Here is an 11,327-nt window from a genome sequence, read left to right as displayed (position 1 = left end):
TGCTTTGTAATATCTGAGGATCTTCCTTTTGTCCTTTTGGTATCATAAAGCGTTTTCGCTCTCTCTGCTTGGGCAATACAAAGAAACATTCAGGGCTCAAAATCCCGTAATCAGCTTTGATCATGCTGCTTTTGGGAAAGTAAGGACAGATGACTTTGTCTTGGTGGAATGTTCCTCCCTGCGAATGCTTTTGAAGTTATTTTTCTTATTATTTCCCTCTTGATTTAAACCAACCTACTAGATGTTTGTTGCTGTTGTCTTATTCACAAGCCATGCTCCAAGTTGGTGTTTTTCTAAGTTCTTTTGCCCAAAGATTTTCTTGACACCAAGTTCTTTATTTACCAAGGTGAACAGAAACCTACCTAATGCTTTGATGAAATTAAATTTACAGTGTCACCTGTACCTTTTTCTAATTCATCTTTAGGAGTTCTCAATACCAAATCTTTAGTGTCAAAAGACTTTCCTTGTGTTTAGAATAGACCTGGTCCCGTCGTGGTTAAGTAACAATTGTATCTAGGCCAGCATATTGGAAATATACTGTAAGTGGTCCCCAGAAAGAAAGTAAATGATCAGTCCTTGATTGTGGGGAACATATTGCGGCTTAGAATAAGCCAGAAGGAATGAATATAGTGTCCTGACCCCATTGCTGCTGAGCTACAGGAGATTCAAGCCCAAAGACTGTCTACATTGGGTGGACCTTACTCCAGAAGGTGATGATAAACAATGAGGCTCTCACACACAGCCTTGGCATCATTTTTTTTTTATGTGGTATTAACAATAATAACATCTTTGCATTACTGCTTCATCCACAAAAGCAGCCTGGGCTCGGCAGAGGTTCCCTCTCTTTGTTCTTTCCATAGAACAGCAGAAGTATTTGCAGAACAGTGTCCACTCTTTGCGGAAACAGATGCTTAACCTATTTGTTTTTCTTCTTTTTGCTCTAAGCACCATGCATATAATGTTCTCTTGAGTTGTAAAAGGCTGGTTTTGTATCTCACAGTCACGTTTCAGTATCAGCAAATATTTTAGATATGACTTAAGAGTGGTACCCCACTGACAGAAGAAGGCTGGTGGAGCTTGTAGTATCACATCGTAAATTCCCTCTTCTGCTATGAAAATGTAATAAAATATGTGGCCCAGCAGATTTACAATGACAATGCTGCTGCTGTGTTAAGGCAACTATTTTATCTCTTTGTTTTAAAACACAGTTTTTACTGTACTACACACAATGAGTGCTTCCTCCAAGAAACAATGCCCACAAGCTTCACATTAAAGTCCCATGTGATCTCATAGAGACTCTTCGTCAGCTTGTTATGCCTTATATCTCTCTTCTGCTAATAAATTTTAGGAGCAAAAATTTATATGCAAATGTTTTATTTCAGCTATCGTTATACTCAGCTTATCGTGAGCCTGGTAGTGCCCCCACCCAGTTACATCATCCTCGGAAAAATTTCGGTCAGTACGTCTTTTATAGTCTTACTGCAATGTTATATTTGGGAGCCTGACCACACACGTGTAATGGGCTTCCCAGTCAGCTCCAGCCTGATCCTATGGGGTGGGCAGGATCTATTAACTCAGGCTGGCTCCGTATAGGATGGTGGTTGCACGGGATGGGGATGTGCAGGGCTGGGAGTAAAGTGGTCTTTGTCCCCAATTAAATCACTTCTGATCTGTTCTGTCTCTGCTTAGGTGTCTCTGACTGTTTGCCAAGTGTCTTGTCCAGGCATCGCAGTGTTTTCCTTCTTTGTTGTTGGGTTCTGGCTTGAAAAAGGTAAGTTGAGATGACAACCTTGTATTAAACTTTAAAGCTTCTCCCGTCTCCCGCTGTTAGATTGTCCTAGAGGTGACAGAGCTTGTCTGATGGTGCTGCCCATCCTGATGCAGCAAAAGAGCTTATATCTGTTTCAGTCCTGTGAGCATTCATCCCACAAACTGCAGTCAGGAGCGAGAAGGAAAGAAGAGAGGTATCCATGACTTTCCATGTGTAATATTGAACAAATAAAAATATACAGCTTCTGGGCTGCTCACCAAAATATTCCTGTCAGTCGTATGCTTTCAGAGGGGTGGTGAGGGACAAGAGCTGTCATCTTCTTTATGTGTATTACTCGACACTTGAGAGTCCTTGCTATGGCTCCACAGACCAGAGAGAGAAATAGAGAGTCTCATGCTAGATCTTAGATGCTGTTTGTTCTGTGTTGATATTGTCATTAGAGCATCATGACTTTTAATGAGAAACGCGATGGCAAAATCTACGTACAATAACAGTAAGCAATAACACAAGCAGGTAGGTGTCAATTTCAAGACACCGAACCAGGGAGCAGGAAGGTTTAGTTATTTAGTTATTGCTTTTTTCCTACTTAGGGAATGTGAATAAATTTTATCATCTGTATCATTTTTCCAGTGGACTAAAAAGGGCTGTGATTTTTTGGTAGCATGCTCACTGGATACATGAAAGTTGACTCTGTTTAAAATTTTCTGACTCTTTTTGTTGTTAAAATAATAAAATGAATTTCCTTTTAAGGAAATTGCTCTAATTACTAAGGAGGTATCCCATGCTTGTTATGATTGACTTTAATTTCTTAAAATGTGTTTATGTGAATGCCTCAGTGTAATGACAATGATAAAATTGAGGAGGCTTTTGCCTCCAGGCTTCCCAAAGTCACAGGGGAATAAGCTGATCTCATGAGTCTTCTTTTTAAGTGCTCAATTTTTGCTTCTTTGTCCAAATTGTGCTTACAAAATTGTACAATTGCTTCCTCTCCATGTTTGCAGCTCTGTGGTAGTCCATACTGTCAGCAGCCAGATAACTCCCACAGACTAGAAGGTTGCTAAAGCCAGGCAAACCTTACCTTACTCTTACTTTACTGCTTTGCTACTCTGTCATTGAGCAGGATGAAGAAGACTTTTTGAAAGAACAGTAAAGGAGTCTATAGGTACTAGAGGCAGAGGTCACTGTAATTCTTAAATAAAGAATAATATCACGTGTAGTCACGGAAAGAGAGCGGGAGAGGAAGCAGCAATTGGAAGAGTGAGTAAACATTAGCTACACAGATTGGCATTTTCAAAAATTCCAATCAGTTTAGCAATATGTGTGCCGTTTAGTGACTTGTGATCCTTCATCATTCGTCCATGATTGGGAACCTCACTACAAGCAGTGATGGGGATCATCCTGGAATGGTGGAAGAAGAACATAAAATCAGACATCAAAAGCAGTTGTCTGCTAAGGAGAGCTTATTCCTGAGGAGCACAGTCTAGAGTCACAAAACCCACATCTTTGTCAGAATTGCATCAAAAGAACTGTGAAAGCTTGCATTTCATTACTTACAGAATGAATTATTCTCGTTTGGATGTAAAATAAAGTTGATCTTTTCATTTCTGCAGTGGCTGCAGCCCGTTGCCGTGTCACCGAACCCATCTGCTGCACAACTGTGGGGATTGTGGCACTTCAAACACGCTGAAGGGGCTGAAATACCATTCGGTTGACAAATACTTGCTCAGCAGATCGGAGGTCATATAAACAAAAGGCATCAGTAAGGAGGAGCCCTGGGCCTATCGTATACAAAGATATTGCAACTACAACTGCTTCTAAATCTTAGCTGTTTTCTTCCTAATAGTTAAGAGACGAGTGGAAAGAACTACGAGGATGTGTCTGCAGGTTAGTGAAAGCCTGGCTCTATGTTTGAAGGAAATAGGGTGAGCCATAGAAGAACTCTGAAGAAAATCAAAGGAAGAGTTGCAACGGCTTCCACTGTTACTCCAGGTCACCAGAGGAGGCTCAACCAGCCCATGATTTAAGATTAACACATACGGACAATTCCAGTCAAGCCAGGAACTGTTTTTTTCTACGACTGTGAGGAAAGTGAACAATTGTATCCCAAGTCATCTGACGTTTTTTCCCAAAGCGCAGAAGTTCCTTTCTCCTTCTGGAGAGAACTTTGCATTTTGCAAGGGAGTGTGTTTACGATAGATTCCCACATCAGAAGTGGTGACATCAGTGATTCCTCTCGCAATTTCCCATCGGTACCCCGGGGACAGGGCTGGCCTTCCTTTGGTAGCACAGGCTGGGGTCTGGGGACAGCAGGTGCTACAATACTCCAAAATGCTTGTACTTTCACTAGGCCAATGAAAGTTTCAGGAACTGCCAAAATGCACAGCCTGTATCAGGCTCTGATTACTCTTAATTTCATGGAGCAAAGTGACAATTAACATGTTGTTGCCCAGCAGTGACAGAGAGCAGTGGCTCTGTTGCCGTAGCCACGTAACGGAAGGAATCTTGATGTTCAGTTCCAAGTTAAGCAGAAACAGAGGTATTTTTACTAGTGCAGCACACAATTAATTTTTGTGGATTATCTCCAGATGTGGGTAATGTGAAGGGCAGACAAGTGTGGAGTCACTGGGTAGGGTGCTAATTAGCTCATCCCTCATTTGCTGCTGCTCCTTCTTTCTTTCCTGGTCCTGGGGGCTGCCTGGGCCAGAGCTTTAGATTATCCCCGCCTTGGCCTTTGGTCTCTGCAGACCCAGGAGAAGCTCTGATCTGCTCCCTCCTGTCCCTTGAGGCAGGAGATGGGGGGAATCCATGTTGTCCCAAGAGGATCTTCATGTGTTTGCCGTGGTGGAAGCTCTTTGTATTCCTCCTTCTCCTCCCATGCTGATGGGGTTACTGCAGGTGGTCTGGGGATGTGAGTTATCTGCAGTTTTATTTCTAAGGGGGAGAGCTGTCTGGCAAATGAAAAATAGGCTTTTCACTGAGTTACACTGAATATGACTTTTTTTTTTTTGCATTCCTGCATATGCTGGGGATGTTCCTCTCCAGTGAAATGCTTTAATACACCCTTCGCATGACTCCTGGAGATTTAAAGCTTTGTCAAAGGAGATTGGGCTTGTTTAGGATTTAAGAAACAACTTGCTGAGTACCCATCATGTAGCAAACTGCTAAGTGGTTAAAGATAATTTACCAGTTAGCTTGCTGCGGCACTTTTAGGCATCTGATGAGCATCAGCAGCTGAGCTGATTGATAACTAACCATCTAATTTGGCTGCTAATTGCTTATTTGGCCATGCAGTTACCTGTTTGTTAGATTTTCAGGTGGTCATCAGAAGCAACCAGTCTTCTGATCACTCAGCCATGACTTGGATGTACAGTGGGATGAATCAAACCCAATCTGCAGAAAGTGGCTTATGTTCCCCAACAAGGACTGGGACTCTAATGAATTTTAGACTGTTATGTGACTTTCCCAAGGAGACACCCCTCACCAGAGGGACTTTAAGGCTTGTTACAAAGATGGTTGGAGCTAATCCCACTGAGGTTGCCTGGCTGGAAAGCGTGTGTGTGTGTATTTCTGTATCCCCACACACCGAGTGTTTCTCTTCTGCACAGCCAGGAAGCGGGTTCCTCCTCCTGTCAGGGTTATTCATCAGATGTTACCTGACCTCAGGTCCTACTTAAGGAAACATAGAACCCAGGTTGATGGAAGATTTGCCCAAGTAATGGCATCGTTAATGGCACCTGTGATAAAAGTGGAGTGTCACCCACAGTGATTGTAGGAAGCGTTGCATGATAGCTGGGATGTCTGTAAAATCTGTACAAAATTAACTACAGCTGCACAATAGGTGATTAAACTAGTTTTCTCATGCTGTAACTCAGCCCTCTTTAATACTCATTTAAGAATTCTTTCTCTTTTATGGGACTGTAATACGCATGAGCCCATTCCTTTCCACCCTTCCTATTGCTCTACAGCAATACCTTATTTAATACCCTACTTTTATTTTTATTGCTTCATGCAGTCAATCTCCTCTCCTCAGCCTCCCATCGCTTGGCCAAGCCATGGGGAACTTCTCGGTGGGGAAAGTGGTGGGAAAGGAACGGAACCACACCAAATTTGTTATACTGGTCCCAGGGCAGAAGTAGCTTTCCCAGAAAGGGGCAGATTCCTCGCCTTCTGTTTCTGTCTTCACACTTCTGAACCCGCCTATGTGGAGGCCACGTGGGACAAGATGATGTCACTTCTTCAGCCTCCTCAGGTCCTTTTGTGGGATAAGAGGTAATTCCTACAAGCCTTTTGTGGAGCTGGGCTGTAATCTCTTAAAAAACTTGGGAAATCTGAAGGATGAGGTGTTTTCTTGCAAAAAAGCTTGGATCTGGTAACCAGTTCAAGAGCTTTTCCTGAAGGGGAGGAGAAATTGCTACATCTACTTTTGGTAAAATCCTGATGTAGTTCACCTCAAGTCCACAGGCTGCCTTGGCTGACAACTGAGGATCTATTTCCCATAAAGTGAGAAATGTCCTGTAAAAAGGGGCCATAAACAAAGCAAGTTTTCAAAGGAACTGAACGCCATGTATCACCATTGCCACTGTAGAACATTCATAGCTCGTGAATTTGTCACCACAAGTGCAAAGCCAGGGCCCTGTGGGTTCTTTTCCCATCAGTTAATAGTCTGAGGTCCCCGGGAGTGGTTGTGCTTCTCCAATCTGATCCGTAAAATAGGAGCCAGAGAATTTCACCATGTGGTTCCTGGGTGGAGTTCAGATGCTCGTGTGTCAGACTATCTGCTGCCCATGAGGGGCTGCGTTATACCATCTTGACTTAAAGACTTCAAATGAGAAAGGATTGAACATATCCCACAGTAAATTGTTCCAACTGTCCTCTCTGCTAAAATACACCTTTCGCTTTTTAACCTTTGGGATGAATCTTTTAAGATTTTCTTTACAGCTGTGAGGATTTGAGACCTGTTTTAATTTTTTAATGAGGCTGGAATTCTTATATAATAACAAGCTGCTGGGATATGGGGCTTTGAACAAAGTATTGAATAATACAAGCAATAAAGTGGATAGAGTTGGAAGGACTGGCCCAGGTTGCCCAGAGAAGCTGTGGCTGCCCCATCCCTGGAGGGGTTCAAGGCCAGGTTGGAGGGGGCTTGGAGCAACCTGGTCTGGTGGGAGGTGTCCCTGCCCAGGGCAAAGAGGTGGGACTGGATGATCTTTAAGGTCCCTTCCAACCCAAACCATTCTATCATTCTATGATACTGCCAACATACCTAGTTTTTCCAGTAGCAGAAGGTAAGTACTGAGTTGTATTTTTTTTACTGAGGACATGAAAACATTTTTCTGGAGAATGAATGCAGCCTGATCAAAGAGACTCCTGTCTCCTGAAATGAAACAGATTTTAAAATATATTTATCCATTCCAATGTTGTGCTAAGCTTCTCTTGGTCCCTACAGGGCAGAAGACGCCTGTCCCCTTCACCTCTAATCCCAGAAGCTCACTGTGTCTACCAGAAGCTCACGGGAGACGAGCCCTTGGCATGGGAGGATGGTTGTCTCCGAGGGCTGTTGGAAGGGGAGCAGAATTCCTCGTCTGCCTCCGTCCACCCACGCAAACAGGAAGGGGGCCGTGCCAGATGATAAGTCCAACTTACCATCCAGGGTAACTAGATGCCAGAGAGGATTGTTTTCATTTCCACGGGATTTCTAATTAAGGGACATGCTTTAACTGTGTTTTCAATGGCTGAACATCCAAATGACAGTTTGATATGAGCAATTTGTCTGGCAGGCTAGATAAATTCATACCAAAGCTAAAGGATTTTCCGTTTAAAATGGGTGCACATCCTTAGCTGCGAATCGGATCAAACATTCCCGTAACTAAAGAATCCTCTTTATGTAACAACTTCTTTTTAACCTTCATTCTTTGCACTTTTAATGATCAAAGCCTCTCTTTCTCCTGATTTGTCCCCAGTCATTGACTCTGCCAAGTGCCTGGTTGTTGTTTTTTTTTTTCTGAACTCTCAGTCTTGTTCCAGTTTGATGAATGAAGGGAAATGTCTATTCCCATTTCTGCTGCCCCACCCAGCCCTAATGAGCAGCAGCATTGTCTGACTGACTCCTGGGGGAATTTGTTACCTGCAGAGCCATGGGGCAGCTGGGTTTCTTTTGATGCTTTGTTTTCTAGAGATGTGATCCACCGTCTGGAGAACAGGTAGAGGGGAAAGGTGCTGCTGTCTTTCTGTCCGGGGAAGCGAAGTGCAACACAATTAAGCTATTAGTGTGTTTCTGGAGTATTGGAAATCCATCCAGTCGTGAAAGATGTTGCTCTGGTTGAGGACATTCTGCCTTTTATCGCACTCACAGAAATAGATCAAAGCCACGTTTGTGATATCCGTGGCCAGCAGAGGTGATGCGGGCAAACCTTAAGTGGGTTTGTTCCTGTAGGATTTCTAGTATGAAACACTCTTGATAACTTTGCCAGGTTCAGCTAGAAAGACTTTTGACATTTAGCTTAGGTTAATGAGAACTGTGGGCTTTGAAGGTTACATGATTGCATGTTCTCCCTTCCCCCCATCATCACATGGCACCATTCAAAATATGTCTGAGTGGAGAATACAGTTATTTTTGGTACTGGCCCAGAAACTTATCAGGTGAAGTGCAATTAATGAATCAAGTGCCTTAAAAATATCTGCCCAGAAGCAGCAGGTACTCTTTTGGTGACTGAGTGCAAGAATTTCATTCAGAAGAAGGGCATGGAAAAAGCTTTTCTTACATCATTTCTTCACAGTGTATTTATCCTGCTGCTTCCAGGGACGATGTATTTTTGCTATACCAATAAAAATCTCCCTGCACCTTGGCAAACCACAAAACTGAAAAAAATCTCAGTCTGTGTGTGCTCAGTGGAGATTTAGCTGAAATCCTTAAGGGGTTTGACTGCCCGAAATGGAACTGCAGCCCAGTTGCAGCTGCCAGTGTCCCCACATGGTGCTGGTCTCAACGTGGCTGTGGAGGTGGCTGCTCTGGGAGGGAGATGCAGGTTGGCTTTGGATCTTATTCTGCCCGTGATCTTCTCTCCTGGATCATCAAATGCCAGAAAACGTAGAGGAGGAATTGGTGACTTAAATTCAGAGAGGATCAGGACTCCTGTAAGGATGGAGAAAGGGGAAGAGGGGAGCAAAGAGGACTTTGGACTTCCCAGAGGTCTGAAGAAGTGGTGTGAGGAAACTGAACAGGACTTGCAGAGAGATGGGTGCTAATAAGCCAAGGGAAACTGAAAGTGGGTACAAGTAATGGGATAGAGTCAGCTGGCTGGGAAAGGACACAAAGAGCTGGAGACAGGGAATTGCATGGGGATAATAAAATCAGGAATGCATGGGACAGAAACAGTGGTCTGTGACAGAGAAGGGGAGGAGGACGCAGGGACAGAGATGCAATTTATGTGGAGGAGATACATAAATAGGACAGAGAGTGGGGACTAGCTTGAGCAGGCCAAAGGAGACAAAGTGTTATAAGGAGGAGGAGTGAGACTGGCTGTGAAATGGGAACTCAGGTGAGTTGGCTCAGAGAGGAGACCAGTGCTGGCCTGAAAGCTACAGGTGGTTCTCAAACAAGATCGGTTTGAAAGGAGTCAGACTTTGGGACAACAGTAGACAAATCCATGTCTGTTTGTCTGCAGGCTGGAGCGAGACCTGGGGCCAGGGGCACACCATCCCACTGTTATCTGAATTCCTCTCCACCTCTGCTGCCCATCGTGGAGCGTGCCTAAGGCCAGTGAAGAAAAATAGTGGGTTCAGCCTAGAAAAAAGGTGTGTCCATCATTGCCTGCACTCCAAGGACTTAAGGCACGGACAGTCTTGACCTGCGCATTTTCTAAGTGTGGAATGATTGAATTTGCAACTGTACTAACATCCTCTGAATGTAATCTCGGTGAATAATACAGAGCAACGGGTTAAGGAGACAGGGATGGTGTTCAGAAGGGAAGAGCTTTAGCAGATAAGTAATTAGAGATAACAAAGGTGGAGAGCACAGGGCTGAAATACCCATCTTTATTAGTAAAGCCAAGAGGGAAGGACTGTCTCTTTGCTCTTATTTTCGATAATATAAATGTTTGATAGTCCCAAAAGAGGTCACGGCTGCGGTGCTGGGCACTCAGCGCTGTTATGAGAAGCTGGTATTTGCATTAAGGAGCCTCCAGGTCAAATAGAGAAGGCAGATAGGAGGGAGTGGGAGAGGAGAAAGAGCACTGAGAGGTAAAGCAGGTGGCGATGGTTAGCAGCGGAGCCCATCGCTGAACTCCCCAATCCCCCTGCACTGATGTGTCTGTTAAACTGTGCTGCTGTTTGCACTCCTGCTGCAGCCAAAAGGACGTCTGAGTAAATGCTCAAGGCTAAAAGCACTGTGGGATTTCTGCCCTAGAAACCAGAATCCGACGTGAGTTGATTTTATTTTTAAAGGGAAAAGCAAATGGATGGGTTCCTATTCCGAACGGTCCCGCTGCTGCCGTAGCACACAGTGAGTGCTCTGTGACGGGAGGAGAAATCCCATTAAAAGGGAGTAGGACTAGAGCCCTGAGCCCTGGTGGGAGACGCAGAAATACTGAAAGCTGTTTATATTGGCTGGGAGATACACGGGTTAATAGTACTTTTAGCATTTACACAGGACCGAGAAACGTCCTTGATGCTCTGCACAACAAATAAAATAAGTTGTTGATTACTTGTCCTGGAGATTTCTATAATGCAATGTTAGTCCTACACAAGCAAAGCCAGGGCAGGAGCAGCAGCAGCTTCGATTGGGGAGCACGTGAAGGCAGTTATACCAGGGAACACACCAGCTTTGTGTTCTCCTGTCCCAGCCCAGCCCCTTGCTCCCGGGGCATCGATTTACCCAGTGTTTGTGCAGTCAAATTCCATACTAGACTTAGCAGGAATTTATATGAGTCTCTTTGTATACAAATCTCAACCCCTCTTCCCACCCATCAAAACCAGCTGAAAGTGGCAATACTTTACAAGATTTGTTTCTAGGATTTGGCTGGTCTTTTTAAGAAATGAAAGTTTTAAAATGAATTTAAGTGCTTAGTTGCCTTTCCGTACAGCCACGTTTGACCAACAGCAATAAAGCCTTCAGAAGAAGTGAATCTGGGTAGTTATGTCACAACTGAAAAAAAGTATGACAGCATATGTTTTAGTTGAGTTTATTTAGGACATCCTGCTGCTAAAATCAGCCTGCAGAATGGTCAAATTTCATAAAAGTAACATTCAGACTATTTGTACTCAATTATACGTTTATTTAAAATTTCCTTTTGGTTTACTGATGTAAATGTATTGTTCATTTTTCACATACCAAGCACTGTTGTTTAGTCTCAAGGGAATTATTGTTACAAATTTAACAACTGTGACATATTAAAAAGCACATTTAAGGAAGAAATTAAGGGTTGAGAGGATGTGACCAAATGTTTCCATGGTGTTTTGCCAAAATGTCACATAAATGCCAGTGCGATTTTAACAGGGGTTGCTCTTTCAGGACACATCTTGCCCACCAAAAAAAAAAAAAAAAAAAAAAAAAAAAAAA

Source organism: Calidris pugnax, unplaced genomic scaffold (genome assembly GCF_001431845.1).
Source record: "Calidris pugnax isolate Ruff unplaced genomic scaffold, ASM143184v1 scaffold10, whole genome shotgun sequence".
In the NCBI taxonomy this organism is placed as follows: Eukaryota; Metazoa; Chordata; class Aves; order Charadriiformes; family Scolopacidae; genus Calidris; species Calidris pugnax.
This window is presented reverse-complemented; position numbering follows the sequence as displayed.